The 26,074-nt window shown below is 35.7% G+C and overlaps 1 pseudogene; it reads left to right on the top strand.

Annotated features, from left to right (window-relative positions):
- The first annotated feature begins 15,020 nt into the window (after nucleotides 1-15,020).
- LOC138901187 (uncharacterized) lies at nucleotides 15,021-17,271 on the top strand (annotated as a pseudogene).
- Nucleotides 17,272-26,074: the final 8,803 nt, after the last annotated feature.

Genomic DNA, 26,074 nt, shown 5'->3' on the forward strand with positions numbered 1-26,074 from the left:
TTGAAACAAATATAAAAAAGGATTATGTTGCCTTATTAGTATTACGGATAGGAATTGATTTTCCGACCCTAGAAACATAAGAACTCCGATTTTCATAACTTGTAGAATTTCTGAATATTTTAGTGATGGTTATGAAATACTTTAGTTGATGATTGTAACGCCTCAGGCTTTACTGCTAAAGTATTATCTCCAATTTTTGGGACATTACAATTTTATTCCCTTGGATTTTAACTCAAAAGAAATCTTAATAGTTGAGTTTTAATATCACGTTATATGGCTCCTAACTTTTCCATCTCATGTGAGAAATTCCAAGACAAATTTCACAGAAAACACCCTTTCGGATTTATTGTTAGTGATCCGTAGACCGCAAGAAATTTCATGGTATTTGTATGGGCTAAAAATGGTCATAACTATATGTGAGCTTAATCAAAATTAAGAAAGTCTTCTAAGACCGCCACTTGTCATCAGTTTGATATCAACGAAGAAAGAAGGCCAGGTCAAAGACTCAACGGAGGTCGAGGACGAGCATTCCATTTAACAGAGTAGTAACGACTAGTTTTAGAAATAAGACTTTAAAGAGAATATTCCGACGAATATTCCTCTGATCTGTACTATTAGAGTTTTTGTGGCTCGTGTGCCCTTATAAATAGAAAAATATCTATCCATATGAGGGGATTGGATACCCATTGTAAAAAAGAACACTTTGACATTCTCCGAAGATTTTTGCTTTATTGTACACATACAAAATACACCTTTTCTTCATATCTTTACCTAACTTTTCTCACACAATCCAAGGAGAATCCAAATATTCAAAAACTTATTAATCATTTATCATTGCGAAGGAATATCAAAGAATCTCACCCTTTACGATGACTCATATGTTTTTATTTACATAAAAGTCATTCATTGCTATTTACTGTTATTTAATACTACCTCCTTTATTTTTGGATCAGTGAATATAGCATTATTATTGCTATTTATAGCTACTCAAATAGTATCTATGGTATCTCGCTATAGAATCGGTTAATCCATCTTTTGAATATTAATATTGGCTAAGATTAACTTTACTCTGTTAAAAAAATTAATTGTTTAAACCTAAGTCTAAATTTTGGGTCAAACAGTATTAAATAACTCAAAATATGGCAACTTACTATAAACAAAATGTTCTGTCAGACAGAAGTAATTACTCCACATTTCTATTACTGTAATTAGTGCTATTATCATTTGGGCGAACAAATTGGTGTATTTTCTGTGTATCCTCGGGACATGCATGCCCTTATTAATCAAATCTACATCACCCGACAATAATAAATAGAGTTCATTACTCGGATAGTCATTGAACTACCTGAAATTATGAATGATAATAATTTATTTTTTTTTTGTAACAATAAAATCACTCAATTATCTCTAGCGCACTCTAGTAGTCATTCAATTGGACTTATTGATTTTTTCAGTGGAAAATTGCTGACTTAGCAGTCCACATGGATTTTTTTAGAACATTTAAATAAGTTACATCCAAACAAATCATAAAAACCCACCTATCTCCCAACTTGACCCGACCCAGTCGACCCATTTGTAAAGACATGACTATGATGCATCTATGATCTAAACAAATATATAGGCACCTTCTTTGAGATTCCTTTGCGTTTCTACTCAACACACCTTTAGATTCCATATTGAAAAGTTCAATTTTGGATTAGGATAAAATCATGGAAGTTCATCTGCTTGAGAGAAAAAGAAGAAATAGTTGTTTTTTTATAAAATAATATGGGTCCAATTATAGAATAGAAGAAGAAGAAGAGGAGTAACTTTTGGGTTGGTTTATATAGTCTGGTCAAGTTGGGTGATAGGTGGGTTTATCTACGTGGACTGTCAAGTTAGCAATTTTTCCCACGAAAAATCAATAAATCCAATTGAGTAACTATCATAGTGCAATAGGAATAATTGTGTAATTTTGTTATTACAAATAAAAGAAAAGTGATTATCATACATAATGTCAGATAGTTCAACGACTATCTAGTAATGGACTCCTAATAAATGTAACTAATGGAGGAGTAGAAATCTTTTCGAAGTGACAAAGAATCTTTGATGTTCAATAAAGGGTCGTTTTCTTTATATATTTTATTTTCCTATAGCGTTGTATTTGAATGAATTAATTAGGAGTGTTCGTCGGCCGGTACGATACGGTACTTAGTCATTTCGGATCGGTATTTTTGGTATCCGATTTCTTAGAATTGTATACCAATACCATACCTAATTACATTCGGTATTGTAACAACCCAACCCACTAGTTATATTGTCCGCTCTGGGCCTTAGTCCTCACGGGTTTAAAATGCGTAATTAGGGTCTAAGACGTGTTAACTTATATACCCAGTATCCCTCTTGTGTTTTGCTGATGTGGGACTCTATTTAAAGTCTGTGGTGTTACATACACCCCCTCTTATGGACTCAGCGTCCTCACTGAGGTTTGCCCCACCGTATGGGATTCGCCTAGACTTAGCACTAAGGTTTTCCCCGTCTAACCGGAATTTTCCTAAACTCAGTTGAACTATGACCCACCATCGGCAAGGCTGACACAAGAGTGGCTCTGGTACCATCTGTAACAGTCCACTCTGTTAGTGATATTGTCCTCTTTGGGCCTAGGCCCGCACGAGTTTAGAACGCGTCGCTAGGGTCTAAGGCTTGTTAACTTATCTACCCAGCATCCCTATTGTGTTTTGCCGATGTAGAACTCTATCTAACGTCTACGGTGTTACAGGTATGGTTCGACTTTTCTTCTTCCGGTTTTGGTTTATTCGGTTCGATAATTTCGATTTATTCGGTTTGAATATTAACTAATGCATAAAGACATAGATTATAATATTCTTAATAAAGTACTCAATGAAAACGTTCTAAACTCATCTTACTGTTGACAAAATCTTTGTCCAAACCCATCAAGTATCAACTAAGAGGGGAAAAAAGGTACATAAAGGAATACATTTAATCATTGAAAATATCATGTTGCTTGGTTAGAGTTAATTATTGAAATTAGAGAATACAACAAGGACTAATCCAACATATAAGGGAATAAGAAACACCCCAAAACTATTGAAATATTACGTTAAACTGCTTGGCAAACTAGAGAGTAAAAATTAGAATCTGCATCCTACCTTGTTCCTCCATTTTCCTAAAGAAGTATATGAGTTTTACTGTCAACCTCAACATGAATGCCAAATAAAAGTATTGTGTAATTTAGTATGTTAATCAATAATATATGTAATGTGTAATCAGAGGCGGATCTAGGATTTCTAGTACATGAGTGCACAACTAAAAAGAGGAGGAAGAAATGTATTACGTGGGAGTTGATCCCTATTCCTCTAGTAATTAATAACTCAACCTTCAACCAAGTGCATCATTCAATCTTCTTGGAGCATGGGTGTCAACAGTGAATATGTATATAAAATATCTAATTTTGCACAACTTTCGGTACGGTATCGATATTTCGGTATTATTTTTTTAAATACGAAATACCATACCTACTATCAAATTATTTTAAAAAGTTAAACCAAATATCATACCAAATACCAAAATACCGAGTACCATATACCAAAAAATATTTGATACCGTAATTCGATATTTGCCATATTATGCACAATCCTAAAATCAGTGGCGGACCCAGAATTTTGTGTAAGCGGGTTCAATCTTAGAAGTATATAAATTTAGTGGTAAAATAGTAATTGTCAAGTGAGTTCAAATAAAATATTTATGCAAAATTTATACAGCTTTAATTCTAATTTATACATATACACAATATTATTTTTTTGTAAAGCGAGTTCAGTTGAACCCGCTAATCAATACTTGGGGTACGCCACTGCCTAGAATTAATTAATAGATGACAAGATAATGGACCAATTCTTATTAAGGAAAGGGGGAAAATATAAAGAACTGCTATCACCTGACAGTTAGGCAAGAGATTATAATAGGTTACCAACCTGCTGTAATATCTTACCAAGAACCCCAAGTCAAGTGATAATTATCCATTCTTTTAAAGGGAATATAGAGGCAGATGCAACTTGTAGTATCAGGTTCATCTGAATTTTGATTTAGTACTTTTGAGGCGAGTATAAATTTATATAAAATTCTACTAAAATTATAAAAATAACAGTAGATCTGAACTCATATTTTTAAAAATATAATTAGTTCAACGTTAAAAATCTTAAAAGTTGAGGCTCATAAAACTTAAATCTTAAATTATATACCAAAATTCTTGGCACTTATAAAATGCCGAAATGATAAAGTTAAGCTAGTATTTGACGATTATGACCTATGGATTTTCATCGTTCTTGCTTTGTGCTAAGTCGGTCATAGGAAACCGATGGCTAATCTTTATTACAGTAGTCAGCAGAATTTGACCTTATTGCTTTCCATAGTCAAGAGCAACAATAATAGTATAATACCACCCAACAACGCTAAAAAAAAAAAACAGCGTTTACGGATTTTAGCGACAAGTCATATTCCGTAGCTAAATAACGACGAATTAGCGACGAATTTTATAGTGGGTCACCAAATAAGCTACAAAAGATTTATTATCAATTATAGCGATGGATTAGCGACAAATATTTATATCAGTCGCTAAAATTGGCACTAAAAATTGGCGCCTTTATTTTACCTACAAATTTAGCGACAAAAATTATTAAAATAGAGCGAGGGAATTAGCGACGAAAATCTGTCGCTGCCTTTATTTTACTCCGCAAAGAATTCCAAAATTGCTGCGACGGAAATGTCGTCGCTAGATTCTTAAAAATAAATTTTCCAAGTTATTATTAGCGACAGAAATATATCTGTCGCTATTTCCGTTGCTAGTTTTTAAAAGTTTATCTAGGGCACAGATCTTCTTACAGACTCATATTCTCTCCTCTCTATCAAAGTCGCCAATTGCTCTCATCTTCAACAATGTGAGTTGCTTTCTTCCAATACAACAAATTGGGCGTGAATCTAAGGCTCATATGCAATGGGAACATAGACATTCGATAGCAAATAGAAGAAATTTTAAAATTGGACAAAAAACTTTTGTTGTAGAACTTCAGAAATTGCCAAGAAATTCAAAGTAGCTCTCATCTTCATTCCGTTTATGTTTGCTCCTCCGAAGATTCTCAGACGAAAGCCCTTATTTTCACTATTTTTGCACTTTGTCTATACCATTATTCTTATCTTTGTTACGGTAAACTTTCGCTTTTCTGTTTTTTTCTTTCTCTGTGGAATTTTGATATGGTAATTCTTGTTTGGCTGGTACCTTGATTTTTATACTTTTGGGTCAATAATAAATTGATATGATTTTAGGGTTTAGATTTCAGTATTTGTTTTAGAGATTTACCTTAATAATAAATTGATATGATATGTTCCAACAAAAACTGATTTTTACATTCTTGATTTTATGGGAAAGTAAAAGTAGTATTGAAAATTATGGTTTTTACATCCTTGATTTTAGCTATGCGTTTTAGTCTTTAGAAAGAAAATGGGAGTTCAAAGATTTGTATTCTTTTGAGCATTTCAAAGACCGTATGAAAAATGTAATGAAGTGCAGTAGCTACATATCACCTCCTTTGATCAAGATTGTCGATGACTAACTGATAAAGAGCCTTCCATGTTGGGGAAACGTGCAGTAGCTAGTATCATGTCATTTACAGTTGTTTATTTCAATATTTCCAGGAACAACTTTCAAAATTAAGGGAACATCATGGTAATATATTCCATCGTATTTAAGCAAATCTTTGATGTGTTATCATGTTACTTACCTTTTCCCTACTTTCTTAATGAACCTTCTCTGCTATTTGGTGAGCAGGAGTTCATGTTTTGGGTATTATAGTCTTGTTCAATATGATATTGCATTATCTGGTTCTTTGTCGTAGCTAGTTGTTTATTCCTTGGCTAACCTTTCTCCCTCCCTCTTTATAATATTTATTTCAATATTAAATAGGAATATGGATAATCTAGATCGTGATTGGATGTACAAAAGGTTGGATGGCCGAAGAGGTATTAATTCCAATTTCATAACCGGTGTGAATAATTTTTTTTAGTTTACTTGTTCACAACGCAATCGCATGAGTGGTGACGATGTTAGAGGAGCCTAATCCTTCGATGGAGGAGGAGCCTAATCTTGAGTGCCAAAGGTTTTATGATTTGCTACAGGCCGCTGATGCAAAATTATACCCTGGTTCTTCCCTATCTCAACTCGCAGTAGTTTTCAGGATGCTAAATATTAAAATGGAGAACGCTTTATCACAAAGAGGTTATAACCAAATGATGCAACTGTTGAAAAAGGCTTTACCAGAAGATAATATAGTGCTTAATAACTTGTCACGACCCAATTTCACCTATAGGTCATGATGGCGCCCAACACTACAGTTAGGCAAGCCAACTAATAAGTCATACGTACATTAGTTAAACTTTTATTCCAAGAAAATAATAAAATACCACTTTTACCAATGTGTGTGTGCCAAGACCCGGTGTCACAAGTGCATGAGCATCTAGTAGATTATACAAAACTCCAAATACTGTCAGAAATGAAATAGACAGAATATAAATATAAGAAGAGACACTGGTAGCTGCAGAACGGCTCAGAAAGGCAGCTCACCACTATGCCTCGGGATGACGTGGGTATATGATGATAGGTCCACCACTAGTACATGTCTCAGATCCTGCACAAAAAGTGCAGCAAGTGTAGTATGAGTATGTAAACAACGTGTACCCAGTAAGTATCAAGCCTAATCTCGAAGTGGTAGAGACGAGATGGCCGACTTTGACACTCACTATGGGTCAATAATAATAACTGAAATATATCTAGGATATTTAAATCAGCATGATTTACAGAATTTACAATAATTTTATTTAATCAGCAGAGATAATCAAATTCCTTTGAATGTAATAATTCTCAATATATTAATTAAATTCCTTCAATTCAGAAATATTTCAATTTATCAATTTAAATCTCATTTACAGGAGTAACAATTAATTCCATAAACAAGCAAGAATAATAATTCATTAAATTCCAAGGATTTTTTCAATTTATTAATTAGCTTCTCAATCTGAAATAAATTATTAAAGTATCGTGTAATTATTATTATTAAGCACGATTTCTGCCGAGGACGTACGGCCCAATCCAGAGTGTCGAGTACACTGCCGAGGGACGTGCGGCGCGATCCATAGATGCATCTATCCTGCCGAGGCGTTCGGCCCGCTCCACAAGAAAGGAAGACATTTTCTTATGTGCCTCCGGAAGGACAATATGTTTATTATAAGATAAATTTGGGAGGAGAACAATTTCTTTTGACAATTAATTGATTTAAATAGAAATCAAGCCTATGAGATTTCCATCCTTTAATATCTTTATCAAACAATTCACAATATATTCATATATATCAATTAATATTAATTAATCAAAGAATACAATTTATACAAGTAATACATGCTTTGAGTCCTAAACTACCCGGACTTTAGCATTAATAGTAGCTACGCACGGACTCTCGTCACCTCGTGCGTACGTAGGCCCCCACAATTAGCAACAATTATTTAATCTTAATCACCTATGAGGTAATCTCCCCCTCATAAGATTAGACAAGAGACTTACCTCGTCTTGCTCCAATTTAATCCACTATAAGGCCTTTTCCACGATTATCCAACTCCGTCTGGCTCGAATCTAGCCAAAATAATTCGATACAATCACTAAATATTATAGGAATCAATTCTATAAGAAAATACATTTTAAAGAAAATATCCGAAATTAATTAAAAATTCGCCCGCGGGGCCCACATCTCGGAATCCGGAGAAAGTTATGAAATCCGATAACCCATTCAATTACGAATCCAACCATACCAGTTTCACTCAAATCCGACTCTGAATCGATACCGAAATCTCAAAATTTTGTTTCTATGAGATTTCTAAACTTTTCCAAATCTCAAATCTAAAAACACTAATTAAATTGAGAAAAACAATGATACGCTTGTATATGTAGACCAAATCCGAGTTAGAATCACTTACCTCAATGTTTTTCCCTTGAAAATCTGCCAAAAGTCGTCTCTACTCAAGCTTAAGTTCGTCAAAAATGGCAAATGGGACGAATGCCCTTTTTTTATAAAACTGCTCAGCAGCCTTCGGAACTGGTCCTCGAACTGGGCCTCGATCAGGGTATCGAGGTTGGGACTTCGATCATAGCCTCAATCATGTCATCGAACTTGAGCCTTCGATCGTGACCCTCGATCTTGGGTCTCGATCCTGGCCCTCGAGCTGGACCTTCGATTATGGCCCTCGAGTTGGACCTTCGATCATGGTTTCGATACTCTAGCTCGACCCTGTACCTCGTCAACCCTGGGCTCGATATCTGACTCGGTATCTGGGCTCGATCACAGCCCAGAATGTCCAACAGAAGAGGAAAAATTACAGCAGCTTTTAAACTCAAATTTTTGATCTGTTAACCATCCGAAACTCACCCTAGGCCCTCGGGACCTCAACCAAATATACAAACAAGTCCTAAAATATCATACGAACTTAGTCGAACCTCTAAATCATATCAAACAACGCTAAAACCATGAATCATACCCCAATTCAAGCTTAATGAAACTAAGAGTTTTCAACTTCTACATTCAATATTGGAACCTATCAAATCAACTCCTATTGACCTCAAATTTTACACACAAGTCATAAATTACATAATGGAGCTATGAAACTTTTTGGAACTGGATTCCGACTCTGGTATCAATAAGTCAACTCATCGGTCAAACTTCCAAACTTTAAATTCTAATTTTAACCATTTCAAGCCTAAATTCACTACGGACTTCCAAATAAAATTCAGATCGGAGCTGTTGGAATCATCAAAATTCTATTCCGGGGTCATTTTCTAAAAATGTTGACCGAAGTCAAACTTAGCACTTTAAGGCCAACTTAAGGAACCAAATGTTCCGGTTTTCCTCCAAACACTTTCAAATCCCGAACCAACCATCCTTGCAAGTCATAAATCATTACAAGCACCTACGGAAAGTTTTATTTTAGGGAACAGGGTTCTAAAAGTTAAAATGACCGGTTGGGTCATTACATAACTATTATGAGACCAAGAAGCTAGTGCGTAGATTGGGTTTGCCAGTTGAAAAGATTGATTGTTGTAATTCTGGATGTATGTTATATTGGGGTGAAGATGAGGACCTCGCATCTTATAAATTTTGTGACCACCAGAGGTACAAACGTCGTGTCGGTTCTCGTAAGAGAAAATTAATCCCTTACAAGAAAACGTACTATTTTCCTTTGATTCCTAGATTGAGGAAATTATATGCATCTCATGCTACAGCCGTTGATATGAGATGACATCATGAGCACATACAAGAGAAGGGTGTAATGCGTCATCCATCAGACTCTAAGGCTTGAAAGCACTTAAGTGAAACTTATCCCTTTTTTGCTGCTGAACCAAGAAATGTGAGGTTAGGATTATGTATTGATAGTTTTCAGCCCTTTAGTCACTCAGGAAGGAAATACTCTTCATGGCCAGTGATTGTCACTCCATACAATTTGCCTACATGCATGTGTATGAAAGAGGCGTACATATTCTTAACTGTCATTATTCCAGGTCCAAACAATCCTAAACAAAAGATTGATGTTTATCTACAACCTAGCTCTAATATAGGAATTGACATTGTTGTGGGAGACGGGCGTAGAAGCATTTGACATCTAAAAAAAGTAAGAGCCACGTTGATGTGGACAATCAATGAATTTCCAGCATATTCTATGTTATCCGGATGGAGTACTGCCGACAACTTAGCATGCCCTTATTGTATGGAGGAAGTACAACCCTTCATATTGCACCATGGTGGGAAAACAACTTGGTTTGATAGTTATCGAATGTTTCTTGACCAAAATCATCCGTTTAGGAGAGATCGTAAAAACTTTCGTAAAGGTAAGACTGTCGGAAGGGTACCACCACCCATTAGAACAGGAGAGGAAATCTTGAACCAAATTTGTGAGTTGGGACTAAGGAAAGTAACTGAGTTAGATGCACAAGAAGTTAATGGGAGAATATATGGGTCTTGTGGATGGAAAAAACGAAGCATCTTTTGGGATTTGCCTTATTAAAGCTCTAACATGATCCGACATAATCTCGATATTATGAATATTGAGAAGAATATCTTTGATAATGTATTTAAAATTGTTCTTAACATTGATGGCAAAACAAAAGACAATCCAAAGGCACGTGAAGATATGGTAAACTATAGACCGCAATTGGCAAAAAATCTTATTGATAGAAGCTATCCTAAAGCTGCATATACAATAGAGAAGAAGGAAAAAATTATCTTGTTCGATTGGTTGGAAAATGCGAAGTTTCCTGATGGGTATGTTTCGAATTTGAGTCGATGCCTAGACACATAAAAGTATAAATTATTTGGTATGAAAAATTATTATTTCCACGTGTTCATACAACAACGATGTACTTAAATTTGATTGTTATATTTAGCTAAGCCTTATAAATATTTTTAAATAGGTCCGATGCAACCACATTGAGAACCAACTCTTGCGTAGTCTTGCTCATGGACCATTAATAAGCGCGAAATGGTATCCAGTGTATTTTGTTAATGGATACAAATTTCACACAGAATGTCATGGTAGTGCAAGATCAACAATAAATAGTGGAGTTTGTATCTCGGATCCAAATGTTGGTGACTACTATGGACGAATACAAGAGATTATACAAGTAGAATATCGCGAAGTGCCTTTAAAGCAAACTGTATTATTCAAGTGTGAATGGATTTGTCATGCCCCAAACCAGGGGAGGCACGACTGGGACTCGATACTGTATTTGATCGAGTTAGCCACTAAACATACTAGCTAACTAGACTGGGGGCCCAACAGATCGGGCAGTACAACATCTGAAATACTAAGCCTGGACCGTAAGGTTATGACATGAATAACAATAAGCCATATAAACATAGGTAGACAAGCCAAAATAATAAAATACTAGCTGACCGACGAGGCCGCGACTGAAGACATACATGCCTACACACCTATATATACATGCCAAGCCTATGGGCCGGAGACTGAAAGCAGCAAAAAGAAACCCAGAATAATGTATCCACAATAGCCTCTAAGAGTGTCATAAGCACTGTCGGGATAAGGCCCCAACTATACCCAAACTGTACAACAAAAGTAACCATCCTATGAAAGCTCCATGAAGAGGTGGAGCTTACCAACTCACAGCTGAATCCCGAAATCCTAGCGGAGGGGTCGATCAGAGTCCTTACCTGGACCTGCACGCACGAAACAAAAATGCAGTGTCCCCAGGCAACGGGACATCAGTATGAATAAAAATGTACTAGTATGTAAGGCAGAAAGTAGAATCATACATAGCTGATGTAAAAAGGTAATAAAGATACCACCTGACACTGAAACTCTGATAGCCTCCATGGCCGACATCTGACCTCATAGTAATAAAATATGCATGGTATGCTCGTGTAATCATATGTCGTGAATACATATATATTGATGCAAATGCATGACATACCCAACCAAATGCTAGCAATGGCGGTCTCTCCCGATAGCTAACCGGTATCATATTGCCAACCTGTGGCCATCTGTACAATATATATAGTCTTTCGGGCAAATAGGCCCCTTACCTCCGATTATAGCTCGAAGTCCATGCATAATATGTCATGTATGATATGAAATTTGAATGCACATAATAGGCCATAACAAGAACTTAGCCAACCTTGGCTCATTGGTACTCTTATTCTCATAATCACCTTCGTATCGCATACAAATATCTCGTGGAACCTCATATCTTTTTTAATAAATTTGAAAATTTAACTCGACTTTTAGAAAGATAACTTAACTCTGAATATGTTCATAAAAAGCTTAAGGTGCTTCACTTAGTCCTTATACCTGATTTCTTGATAATTAGTAAAAGAAAGTATTTCAAAAAAATCAAATGTTTTAGTAGTTTAAACATAAAAATTATATTTGAGAATTTTAAAATCGACGTGTCACTTTAGAGATTTTAAAATACACTTTAACAAGGAAGAAGGACTGATCGCAAATACTAAATGCCTTTATTTTTAAGTCACACAACCCAAAGACGAATAAGAATTCATATATATGGACATATATTTAAGAAAGCCGACAAAATGACATATATAGATGTCGAATACCCTTTTTAACTGAACGAGTGGAATATCAACCTAATAGCATCATGAAAATACTTCAGCTACGATACCAATGCCTTTCACAGAAGGTCTTTCTAGCAACAGAATAGTAAAATATCACATTTGGCGTCTTAGGAATTTCCCAAAATTCGTCGCTAAAAAGAAGGACGAAGATTAGCCTTAACATACCTCTCCAACAAACGTCCGAATGCATGTAGTTCCTTCACGAAAGTTGTTGCTTACGTCCTAAGCTTCAAAACCACTATATATATGCAGCTTATACGTACATATAAACAGTTCATAAACGAGTTTAAATCGGCAGATTTGCCATATGACCCTAACTTGACGAAACGCTCGTAGAACTTTGTAAAAACGATCATAAAAGAGTGATGATTACCTTGGAAAACCAAGTATAAATCCTGAAGAACCAGCAAGAACAACAATTTTCTATCTTCCAAAAATAGCTCCAAACACAGCTAATAGAAGGGGAAAACGATTGCAAAGCGTAGAGACTGCGCTTCTAGGCACGGGGGCAAACTTTAACGATAGAAATCGTTAAAAACGCACCTTAATCACTCAAGAACACCATGAAACCCTCTCTTAAGCTTTCTCACTATTTTTGGACGAAGATGAAATGTTTTGGGGTGTTAAAAGTCGGATTTTCTGACTTATACCACTTGTTTGACCCGACCCGGTTCGCGACCCGATTTCAGCCCGGACAGTCCGTGGTAAAACAGTCATAACCTTTTACTTCAATGTCGGTTTGATGTGAGATTTCTTTAGTTACAAAAGAGACTCGTAGACCTTCGATTTGGTAGGTTGTGGGTCCCATAACTCTTTATATATTGGGAGAAATGATCTGATAAATTTGACCCAAAGTTTAGAAAATATATTAGAGAAATTTATGATAACTTTTGCCGACCTTTATTTCACAACTTGCTTGACTCCAAAACTTAACATGTGACCAGTGTGATATTATAATACCTTATAACACATTATTCTTAGCACACTCTTAGTCTTATCCCACAGGGGCAAGTTAACTTAAACCTTCCGAACGCGCGGGGTGCTACGCGAGCCATTTCTTTAACCATGAACCTTTGTTTAAGGTATTCCTTTGACTTAAAGCTTTAGTTTAGTTCCTTGATATTATCACACATTTTCAGTCTTATTCTCCCAATGTGCTATACCCAATCATATTTACCTAATATAACCACGCCACGTTACGTATATTACGTAAGAGAAGAGAGAAAAAAATACCTATATATATTACCTACAAAAACACCTGGGGTCTCACAGGATTGATCCAACTATGAATGTTGGTGTTAAAGAGCATAATCAGTACAAATTGGTCAATGTGAACCATCGCCGTGGCTTTAAAAAGTATGAACCTTTTATTCTTGTGATGCAAGCAACTAAAGTGTGTTATGTGCCTTATCTTGGTATGAAAAAGGATAATGATGATTGGGTAGTTGTTTTAAAAGTTAAACCTCGAGATGTTATTGACCTTCATGATGAGGCACTAACATCCACTCCAGAACCGAATCTTCCATTCCAAATTGAAGAAGTTGAAGTCCATGAGATAGATATGAATTTCACCATAAATGAGAATATAATCTTACATGATCCAAATGAGGATGTAATTGAAATGGTTGAACCCCTTGATGATGAACTATTGCCAGGGCTTCATGAATTTGAAGAAGAATCTTCAGAAGACGAGTATAAAACTGAGGATGAAAATGAAGAGGTTGATGAGGAAGAGTTTGAAGAAGAAACATATATGACTAATGTGTTGATAAAAATGTACTACTATATTTCATTGAATTTTGTTTGTAGTAGTCTTTGTGGTATGCTATAAGTTATATGTTTATATTGTAATATAATCTATAGAGTAAATGTACTGTTGTTTCTTGATACTGATCCAGCGCGTCTGTAAGTAAATGTACTGTTGTTATGTCTTACTTTTCAGACCATTACCTCATCTGGTATGAAGAAAGGCGAGTTTCTTTTAGCTAGTGTACACACTCAGCTAAGGAACAAAAACTTCACAACTGATTGTTTCCTGAAGAAAGGCGAGTTCCTTATAGTTTATTTCTCTTTGCTCTTATTCAGATTGTTTCATGTTCTGGTTTTAAATTACAACAAATACTGTCAAATGCTTTGTCCAACAATTATTGTTGTAAGTTGACATGTTATGATAGCCAGTGTATCAATGTCTATCTTACATAGTTTCTGTGCATATCTCTTTCATCAGACAGTTGAAAGAGTTCCATCCATCTGTGTTGTGTTATGTCATCCGCTCGCACTTTATCCATTCTTTTTCTGTAGTTTCTGATTCTATAAACAAATCATGTCTTATATGTTAGCTTATAATGTTTAGTGGTCTTGGTTATAGTGATGTTCATGTCTGATGTGATTGGATAAGCTACTTGAGATCATATTTGGTTCCCACCATTTATAGCAAGGATTCAGGCAAGCATCTTTTAAAGTCTCAATTTAAACTATCAAAGCCTTCTTATTGCATCTCGATGTTTATTTAAACTAACATAAGTGGTATAAGCTAGCTTCCCTTCTTTCTAACATGATTGGTATTAGTCTTCCAAAAAGAAAAAAAGTTAAGAAAACAGGAATAAGAAAGCTATGTCCATTCCTTTTAAAAATAAACAGGAGGAAACTTTAGGACTCAAGTTTTTACTTTGCTTCAAGATTATATGCAGTTTCTTAAATTAAGAGAAGGGACATATAGCCATAAACTACTTGTAATAATATCTAGCAGATTGACTTTGCATAGAAAGAAATTGATTGGACCTGATGTATGCTAATAAAGTTTAGGTGAACAATACAGTTAGATATGCATTGTGTCATATCCTTTTTATTTTTATATATTTTGTAGATATGCCTCGAGGGAGAGGAAGAGGGAGAGGTAGTGCAGGTCGTGTAAGCAAATCTTCAGTTAGGGGTAATTGTGCTACTCGTGAAAACATGCCTACTTTTCCCATTACCACAACTAGTCCTCAACAAGGTGCCACCAATTCGTTTGGTAGACCATATCACATCAACCAAGTTCAAACATCAGGCTATGGTTGTACTCCACTCATTAATTTGTAATCATCTCCAATTATACCTAATCAGAGCAACACAATAGGTGAGGGTACATCTTCTCAAAGCAACCTAATAGGCGAAGCTGAATATAGCAGTACCTGTGGGCCGCAGACGCTTCTTACTATTTTTCTCATAGGGTTAGTCCATGCTTGTACTATTATTTTTGATATATTGTTATTGATATATGGTATACCTTGAAATAATGTCTTATAATTTGTTCAGGTTAGAACCTTCAAGAGAATGCTCTGAGTTTATAACTAATTCTTTCAAGCATGAACTTGATCCTAATGGAATCAACTGGAAAAGCGTCTCGGATAAGACAAAAAGATTTTATTTTGGAGAATTCAAGGTATAATTCATCACAATTGAATTTAGAAAGTATATTAACTTTTATATGTAACTTATTAATGTTATTACGTTACAAAATAATTTCAGAAGGTATTCTACTGGGATTCTTCAATTGATACTACTGTGTGGAACCAATGGGAGTATAGGGTAGCAAAAAGATACAGTGATTTCATTAGCAAACTAAAAATAATGGGGTGCAACGGAAATCGATTCCAAATAATGTGTGGAAAAGTTGGATGAGACTTTGAAAAGATTCTAAGTGTGTTGAAAAGTTAAAAATAAATGTAAAATATTATTGTGGTTGTGGGAGCGGAGTTGCCACTGAGACTCACACGGGTGGCTCTATTAGTGCTGGGGAGTATCGCAAGAGACTTTTAAGTGTATATAAAATATCTGAAAATCTCATTTAAGTTTGCACTAATTCCAATCTGAAAATCTTATTTAAGTTCGGTTGCCTGAAGTTGTGAGTTGCGAATTGTCTCTTGTTCTGTTTTTAATATGCTCTGCTTTAAATTATTGTTTGAGAATTTCTTTTCGAAAAATCTGGGTTGTCATTGTGTGCCGAAATTGAAGTTAGCAGCTGGATGAAGAGATTTTAGGTGATGATTTCTTTCTTGCTAGTTGTTGAGCTTTCTGTTTACAAGAGTGAACATTTCTTAACAATTAGTGCACCTTTGTTAAAGGAATTGGCCAAATAGTACTATTAACTGTTAGATGAATTTCTACATCCGTTACAGCCATTCAATCTTTCTGTTTTTGAGTTCATGGCGAATGATATGAAACAAAAAACAATAGTAAGGTTCATTTCACCAAACATGCATCCTTGTGACACCGTTGGAAGTTTGACCCCTTTGTATTTTATATTCCTTTGTTTTTATTATCATAAGGTAGTAGAAAGTGGCATATAAATCAAGAATAGACAGATTTTGGCACCAAAGATTTGGACCACTTTGTATTTTATATTCCTTTGTTGTTATTAACATCCCTTGCTTCCTTTTCTCAATGTTATTTTTCAATCTCATTTTTATGCAAATGTCTTTTTGCCAATCTTTTGAATTGAATATATTTTGTATAGACTGTTAAAAAGAGTCAAGATCCAACACCAAGTGATATACATTTGCACGTCCATACACATGGTAATGATGGAAAATCTTTTGCTGGTGAGAAATCCCGAATCGTACATATAAGTCAACTTTTTAAATAATTTTATTGACTTTACTTTCATATCTTTTTTTTATTTTTTAAAATTAAATACTAGTATTCTTTAATGTATCAATTTCACTAATTATTAACTCTTCTACATGAAAAATATCAGGAAATATTACAACAACAAACACAGAGTCAATCAGATATTGATCATTGTAAAGCATATTACAAAGTTGCGGGAGGAAAAAAGAAAAGAAGAGTATATGGTCTTGGATCTCAAATAAAATACTACTACGGGACGAATCTTTGTGACTCTTTTGGATCTGATGCAACATCCTCAGTAGCACCTTCAAATGCTCAATCAACACCGATAGGGAATTTGGATGAGTTAGTGACACGATTGATTCATGTACTGACAAATCATATAGTTCCTGTAATCGTTGAGTTTGTGGATGTTTTGTACTTAACGATACAGTTATATGCATTATGCTATATATTTTGGACCTTGTTGAATATTAATTAATGTTAATATCAGTCACTTTTAATTAAGTATATTTAATACTCCTCTCCGTTCCAATTTATGTGAACCTATTTGACTGGGCACGGAGTTTAAGAAAAAATAAAGACTTTTGAAATTTGTGGTCCTAAACAAGTCAAAAATGGGTCCAGAGTATTTGCGTGGTTATCAAAGCTTCTCATTAAAGGTAGAATTGAGAGTTTAAGCTAAATTATTTTTAAATTTAGAAATGGGTCATTCTTTTTAGAACGGACCAAAAAGAAAATAGGTTCACGTAAATTGGAACAGAGGGAATAGCATTTATGTAATATGCTTGAACAGGGGTACATTTAAAATAATAAAAAAAATTAAAAATTAAAAACAATTAGCGACAAATATTTTTCTTAGCTAAAATTAACGCATAAAATTAAATCTTGCGACGGATTGGCGACAAAAGATTCTTATCGCTAAAAGTAGGAATAACTAGTGACAAATTCTTTCCTTGCTAATAAGAACAAACAACGAATTTTGTTATGAATTGCAGCGACAAAATTAGTCAAAATAGCGACTTTTTTTTCAGTCGTTAAACTTTGCTACGGATATTGCGTCGCTAATCCGTCGCTATATCTGCGACGGTTTTGTATTTTTCGTCGCTATGAGCTTAGCTACGAGCATTTTAGAGACCACCTTGAATCTGTCGCTAAACTTAATTTTAATATAATTTAATATGCTGTAGAAAATTATTTATTTCATTTTCCAGGTTTCCAATTCTACTAGTCATGAATATTACGTTTCCTTGCTTTTAAAGCGACCAAATAATTTTTTTTTTTTATTTTTAAAAAAAGGCTTCATTTTTCTTTCTTTCTTAATCTTTCTTGATAAATTCCAATTAGGGCAATTCAACCATTGACATCCCCTACATCTACAGTTATTTTGGTGTCTATTTTGGTGTCTACTATGGATTGCAAAATTAGCCCATGCAAATATGACTACCTTGATCCGCCCAAAGTATATTTTATGGCGGGTTTCGGCCGGTAAAAATAGCACGGGCTAGCCAATTTTCGGACTGATAATTCAAAAATAGCCACCGTTTGCAAAGTCATTAAAAATTAGCCACTATTTTACTGCAACACGATCCGGTCCAGCATAATATACTGGAGACTGGTGCACATGTGTATGAACTTCCAGCATATTATGATGGAACTCCAACACGCGGAAAGTTCCAGCATAATATACTGGAGATTGGAGCACCTGTGTATGAACTTCTAGCAAATTATGCTGGACCGGTATATTATACTGGAACTCCAGTATATTATGGTGGAATATTTTCCGGATTTTGAACAGTGTTTTCGTTCAAATTTATCTTTACATAAAAAGTGGCTAAATTTCGATTACTTTTGAAACTGTGGCTATTTTTAAATTTCTTCCTTTCGGCCGCAGCTAAAGCCAACCCGTATAAGTTGGGCTGATTTGGACTTTATATGTTGCCAATTTGACCTAGAAGAAATCTTGTCAAAATATTTCTTTTAAAAAAAATTATATTACATATAGCCACAATAAAAAAATAGTTTTATACATTTGTGTGGTGACTAAAAAAATTACAATAAAACAAACAAAGAAGTCAAAGTTTGATTTGAATTGACAGGCTTGTGGGAGAGGGTTGGGCTATGATCAATTATTTAGCCATTTTGAGCTTGATCATCTCACTTCAAGTAATCTTTGTGGGGGATAATAACTTGCCTATTTATTTATTTAGCTCATTTTGATCCATCCGAATTCAGCTCAACCCACCTATTTGATACACTTACATGTATTCTACAAAAAAATCTTAGATAACTAATCTCGGGACAATTAATCCTAAGATAACTTGTTTCCCAACCAAATACTCCTTAATAGCCACACAACTTGTTTAGACCACAATTAATTTTCCCCAAAAGAAAAAACTCTCATATTTTATGTCTAGTCAAAATGCATCACATAAAATAAGACCAAAATATCATTAAATTTATGATTTACTCCCTCCGTTTTAACTTATGTGAACATGTTTGATTAGGTATGAACATAGCATTAAATTTATGATTTACTCCCTCCGTTTCAATTTATGTGAACATGTTTGACTGGGTACGAAATTTAAGAAAAAAATGAAGACTTTTAGAATTTGTGGTTCTAAACAAGTCAAAATATTTGTATGACTATAATTCTTTTGAAACTTTGGTGGTAAACATGTCAGGGTATTTGTGTGGTTATAAAAGTTTCTCATTAAAGGTAGAATTGAAAATTCAAGCTAAATTATTTCAAATTTTAAAAGGGATCATTCTTTTTGGAATTGACCAAAAAAGAAATAAGTTTACAACACTATTGTAGCAGCTATTGTAGCAGCTATCAGTGTCAGGTTTGTGAGTATCCGATACTAATCTAGCGTAGACAAGTCCCAAGACACGATATTCCGTCACCAAAGATCAAGGCAACTCCGAACGTTTATGATTATGGCATGGAATATTTGAAACAGACTCCTAAAATTTGTGGACATGATTATATTCCGCCCAACTCTCAGCCATTTTATCTAGTTTAAGTGATCTATCAATGATAGTATTATGTAATATGTGCGATCAAATGTCTCCGTGAGGTTAGCCACTTTGTTTTTTCTTTCTTACTGAAAATGAAAATACCATTCGTACTTCGTAATTGTGCACGTCAATCAACTATAAAAGGCGCCCAGCAGTCCTCATCAAGAGAGATCAAGCCACACTATAATGCTACCTGAAATCGTCACTCTTTAAGATTTCTCTCTAATAATGTTAAACATATCTCTTAACTAATTTAATTCTTATGTTGTATTGGTGTAACGATCCAACCGGTCGTTTTAAATATTATAACCATGTTCCCCCATTTACTGCTCAATTTATGTCTTGCAATTGATTTATGACTTATCGGGTTAGTTGAATTTTTGGATCGTGATAATGTGGTATCAGAGCTCTAGGTTTATAGGTTTTACAAGTCATGAGCAAGTATCTAGTAGAGTCTTGCGGATCGGTATGATGATGTCCATACTTATCTTCGAGAGGCTACATGGCATTTAGGATATATACTTCCCATCTTTCTTCCCTTATCGTGCGGGATTGATTCAGCTTGGGACATAACTCTTTGAATTCCTTCCACGTATTCGTATGCGCACATGAGCACTCGGTATCAGTTGTGTATCGCCGGCTTGTGATTTCAGGGATGATGTGCGAGATGTAAATTCTATGTTTTGGTGATGGGCCAGTCTGGAGGACTTGAGGCCATGGTTAGACCGTAGTTTAAGCTCGGTAGCTTCAGTTATAACTTGTACAATTGGACTCATATGTCCGGTAATGATCCTACAGTGGAATTTGTGGCTCGATGAGCGGTGGAATGACAGTATGATGGGTATGATATGACCGCGAGATGTGTTAAGATGATTTGAATGTGACAAGAAGTGTTTCCTTGAAATGTAAAGAAATGGCCATTGAGTGCTTGATTTTCATTTTAATGTGACGTACAGTCTCGAGTATGAATGTTTTGAAGGATCTTTCATATTGTTAAATTTTGGGGTAAATTAAATTCTCATGTGTGGGTAATGAGTTTAGAGTCAGATTGACTAAGTGATTGCATAGTAATTGTGACTGCGAAAAGATATAACAAGATGCCAATTTGAGGCTAGAGAGGTGGGTTATCTCCGGGAGAGTAATCTACGTAGGTATGTTCCTTATATGTGAGTGGAGAGTTACTTTTTCGCCAGCAGGCATATGTGTGGAGATTTGAGTTTGAATCTGGCTGAGAAAGTTGACTTGAGTGTCAAGAGAATGATTGCGAGCTTAGCAGATGATTTGGAGTATGTTTATGGTTAGCGTTGTATGAGCTTGAGAAGAATTTTTCGTTGAACTGACGGAAGTATTAGGGCAGTAGTAGAGTATGGATATTGTAAGTTATGGAGTATTTAAATTTATGGCTTTGAGCCAAGTGGGGGAGCCTGCTGCAGACGGCTTAATTTCATGGTTATATATTAAATTTTAGTTTTGGTCTGAGGCATACTTGTGGATTAGTTATGACTTGCATAGATGGAGTTTGAGAATGACTTGAGTAAACGAATTCTTGGATACGGGTTATAGTGTACTTTATGAGTATGTAAAAATCATGGGATGAGTGACTTGTTATTTTTAAAATATGTAGTACGCACGGAGTATAAATTTGATTGGGGGTATTAAAGTAGAGTTACTTCTTTGAGGAGTGTTGTGCTAATGGTGTAGGTGTCTTTTGACCCATTTGGGCGGTGTAAGGTGGATTTGAACAGAGGGGGTGACTCTCGAAAAAGTTCTAATGGATTCGAGATTTAATATGTAACAATTGAGAATTTTTGACGGATTTATTTATGGCTAAAATCTGAGATTTAAGTTGGATGGTGTCGAGACTTATGGTATTTTTTTATATCATTATGAATTTTATATTTTGGTATCAGGAAGGTGAATGAAACGGCCTTAGACTCAAATAAGGTATTTTTAGAATGGGTGTCTCGATGGTGGTACTTATATGGTACTTAAGAAGGAATACAACGGCTTATGAGCCTTAGGGCGGTGTGGTGCTAATTGAGGATGTCTTATAATGAGGCCTTACGAGTGTTTTGGTGGCAATATTCTTGGGTTTTGGTGACCTACGTGATTTGGTCGAGTTAGAGGAATTTAGTTCTAATAACTTGGTTATGTGCAGATTGATTTTAAAGTGTTCTTGATGGCTTCTACCATGGATTAAACCGGATATTATCTACTGGTGTGGGAAACATGTTGTGTATTATGATTTCTTCCTGGAAGGAAGTAGGAGGAAGGTTTCTATCTAACCAGGTATGTAATTTGCTGGTGACTCAGAGTTGATAATGGGATTCTTGTACTTATCACATGTTGGCATAATAGATGTGGTGTGTTGTGCGGGATTTGAATTTACATGTACAAGGTGGCAGTTCAGTCTTGAAGGAAGGTAACAAAGTTTGGGCAAAATGGTCATGAATTCTCAGACAACATGGGCAGTTCCAAATGACTAGATGAATACGATTGCTACTTGGTGTTGTATAAGAAGGGTGCGTATTTCAGAAGGCACATCATATTTTGACTTAAGGATGTTTAATTAGTATTGCGATACTCACATGGTTGATAGACTACTGATATTCAAATTTTGTCAAGTGGCACGAAAGAACTTTTAAAGTATTTCTTGTGGCATGATCGTATATGAGAGAGGTGTTAGGCATTCGGGCGGTGGAGATGGAATCAAATATGGTGATTCGCGTGTTGTATGGATTTGGAGATTGGAAGTTCCCAGGAGTAGATTGTTTCATGGTTGTGTACTGTGAAGTTGTGGCCAGAGCTAAACAGATGATAAAATATATTATGATTCAGTCATTATGGATTTTTAGAGGGATTTTTATCTATTTGTGGGTAACCCGAGTTGATTTGGGGGTCCATAGGTAGGCCCAATTGAGATTTGTCATTCGGTTGATGTTGAACTTATTCGTGTTCTCAAATGATCTGTGAGTTACTCCTTTATGCTACGAGGAGTTGTGATTCATTGGTTATGTGCACAAATGGTGCGGTTCTATTTGAGCCTTATATCAGAATTTGAGCGTGATGAGTATTTGGGTATTGCATGATCGATTGCGTAATGATTATGTTCTTTTAGGTTTTGTGTGACATTTTTGTCATTTGCCTCTCCGTCGTTATTAATTTGGAGCAGGGTGGCTCGGGGTATATAATATGAACCTTGTGTTAGAATCGGGTGATGGTTCTACGGTATATGATGAATTTTTAGCGTTTCGTTGTGACGGTACTTGTTAATCTGGCGGAAAAATTCTCTCATTTGAGTCATTTTCTATGACTGGGTACATTTGAATTGTTGCTTATTGGTGCACGGATTGCACGAGTTGTGGCTCTGAGTTATATTAGTGTGGTATGTCTATGGAACAGTTGTGTTTAGTAATATATGGTCATTGGACCTAGAATGAGTAGTATCAGGTTTGATTTTTGTATATTCGGGAGTATAATATTGAGAGTCGACTCAAAAAGTGATTATGGTTCTGGTTGAGGCGAGAGTGCTCCGTGACTTGTTGATCTGGTAAGTGGTCATGAAATTTTGCATGTTTCTTTTATTATCAACAGTGTACGAAGTTTTTGGGATGAGGTTTGGTTCGATATGGGTTTAATACTAGTATTTGGTTGGTTTTGGAGTAGTCATTGTGGTCAGGAATGGTGCTATGAGCATGCGAGTTGTGTAATATGTTTGGTGATTATGTCAGTGGTTATGGTTATGGTTATGGCTTGATACAGCTGGTTCAAATTCATACAGGGTGTAAATGTAAGATTCATATCTCGAAAGAAATTCTAAAGGTTGGAAATTAAATTCCAAGGTTTATGGGCTAAAGTTAAATCAATGATTTCAGTTATATAGTGTGGTCAGGCCTATATAGAATAGGGTGACGTGAGATCACCCCGGGTACGTGTGTGGTAAGATGGAACAGTGATTTGATGGCTTAGAAATAACTCTTGGCACGTTCGAGGACGAACGTATGTTTAAGAGGGAGAGAATGTAACGACCCAGCCGGTCGTTTTGAATATTATAACCATGTTTCCCCATTTACTGCTCAATTTATGTCTTACAATTAATTTATGACTTATTGGGTTAGTTAAATTTTTGGGTCGTAAACGACGTCGAATTTGAATTTTGATGATTTCAATAGATCTGTATGGTGATTTTGGGCTTAGGAGCGTGTCTGTAATATTATTGGAGGTCCGTAGAGGAATTAGGCTTGAAATGCCGAAGGTTTAATTTTTGAGAAGTTTGACCGGGGGGTTGACTTTTTAATAACGGGGTCGAAATCCGATTCTGAATATTGGAGTACCTCCGTTATGTCATTTATGACTTGTGCGCAAAATTTGAGGCAAATCAGACGTGATTTGGTAGGTTCCGGAGTCGTTTGTAGAAATTAGAAATTTCAAAGTTCATTAGGCTTCAATTGGGGTGTAATTCATTATTTTTAGCGTTGTTTGAGGTGATTTGAGGGTTCGACTAAGTTCGTATAATATTTTAGGACTTGTTGGTATGTTTGGTCGAGGTCCCGAGGGGCTCGGGTGAGTTTTGGATGGGTAATGGATCAAAAATTTGGACTTGAACAGCTGCTGGAATTTTCTGATATCTAATGATGTTTTCTTTCTACGCGATCTCGTGAATGCATCTGCGATCGCGTAGGCTTATTTGGTCAGTGGGGGTTCTTGTTCTACGTGATCGCGTGGGGATATCTGTGATCGCGTAGGGTTAATGCGAGGCAGTGGCATTTTGTGCTTCGCGATCGCGTGAAGCGGGACGCAATTGCATAGCTCTGAGATTTTGTGACTCGCGAATGTGTGAGAAAGGTCACATTCGTGTAGTGTAAGTGGAGCGGAGTAGACGTCACGCGTTTTGTGCTTCGCGATCGCGTGGACAAGTCCGCGATTACGTAGGTCTGCAATGTTGTGCTTCGCGATCGCGTAGAGTAAAATCTGGGCGATGAAAAATTGTTCTTTGCGATCACGTAGCTTTGGGCCGAGAGTTTAAGTTGGGACCCACAGAGGTCATATTGTTGTGAAATATTTATTTTAAATTAAAAATTCATACTCAATCATATTCATTTTGTTGCATATCATATCTCACTCTCTGTTGTTATTTATTGATACATCATATCATTATTTTTGGGCTATTCTCATGATATTATGAGCCCATGAAAGAGAGACTAGAGAGATTGATGACTGAGGGAGGCCGGGGGCCTGATTGTGAGGATATATTTTTGGGATCGGGCTGCACGCCGCAACAGGCCATATTGGCTTTATATATATTATACTATTATACGTGAGTTGGTCGTGCGGATCTATATATTATACTATTGCATGTGAGTTGGCCGTGTAGATATATATATTATACTATAGCACGTGAGTTGGCCGTGCAGCATGTGAGTTGGTCATGCGGATCCAGATATTATTATAGCACGTGAGTTGGCCGTGCGGATCCAGATATTATTATAGCACGTGAGTTGTCCGTGCGAATCCAGATATGATATTACAGCACGCGAGTTATCCGTGCTTATAACGCTTGGGCTGTAGGAGCCCCTCATGAGTCTGTACACCCCCAGTGAGCGCAGTCGACTATAAATAGGGATCGGGCTGCACGCCGCAGCAGGTATTGTATAGCGCTGAGTGATTGAGTGTGTTGAGCACTGTGAGAGAGAATGCGAGACAATGAGATTGAGTACTCTGAAAGTGTGAGTACATGAGTACAATCTCTGAGATACATTGCATTGACATGCACACATGACATATATATATAGAGATGTGATGCTGTACGGTATCACATTATTCATGATTTCTCACACATTTTGACAGATGGGCATAGTAATGCATTTGTTTTACACGGGTTATCCGAAAGGAAAATGAAACATATTGTTTATTATTGAAAAGATTTTTGGAAAAATTTACTATTTTCAAACTATTCATATTATTGACAACTTCGGCAAAAGATTTAAGTTTTTACTGATGGATTTGAAAGGAAGAACTATTATTTTTGAAATCATGATTTGGCTGAGCATTTTATCTCTGAGTTACTTCTGGTATTATTTGCTTATTGTTGTTATGGACTATCGTGGACTATTGGTTTTGTACCCGACTTTGGTGGAAGCTCGTTACTACTTTCAACCTACGGCTAGGTTTGTTACTTACTAGGTACATGGGGTCGGTTGTACTAATACTATATTTTTGCACATTTCGTGTAGATGTTGGCTGATGTTGTTGCTGTGCTCGAT

This window comes from Nicotiana tomentosiformis, chromosome 11, assembly GCF_000390325.3.
Source record: "Nicotiana tomentosiformis chromosome 11, ASM39032v3, whole genome shotgun sequence".
NCBI classification, from domain to species: Eukaryota; Viridiplantae; Streptophyta; class Magnoliopsida; order Solanales; family Solanaceae; genus Nicotiana; species Nicotiana tomentosiformis.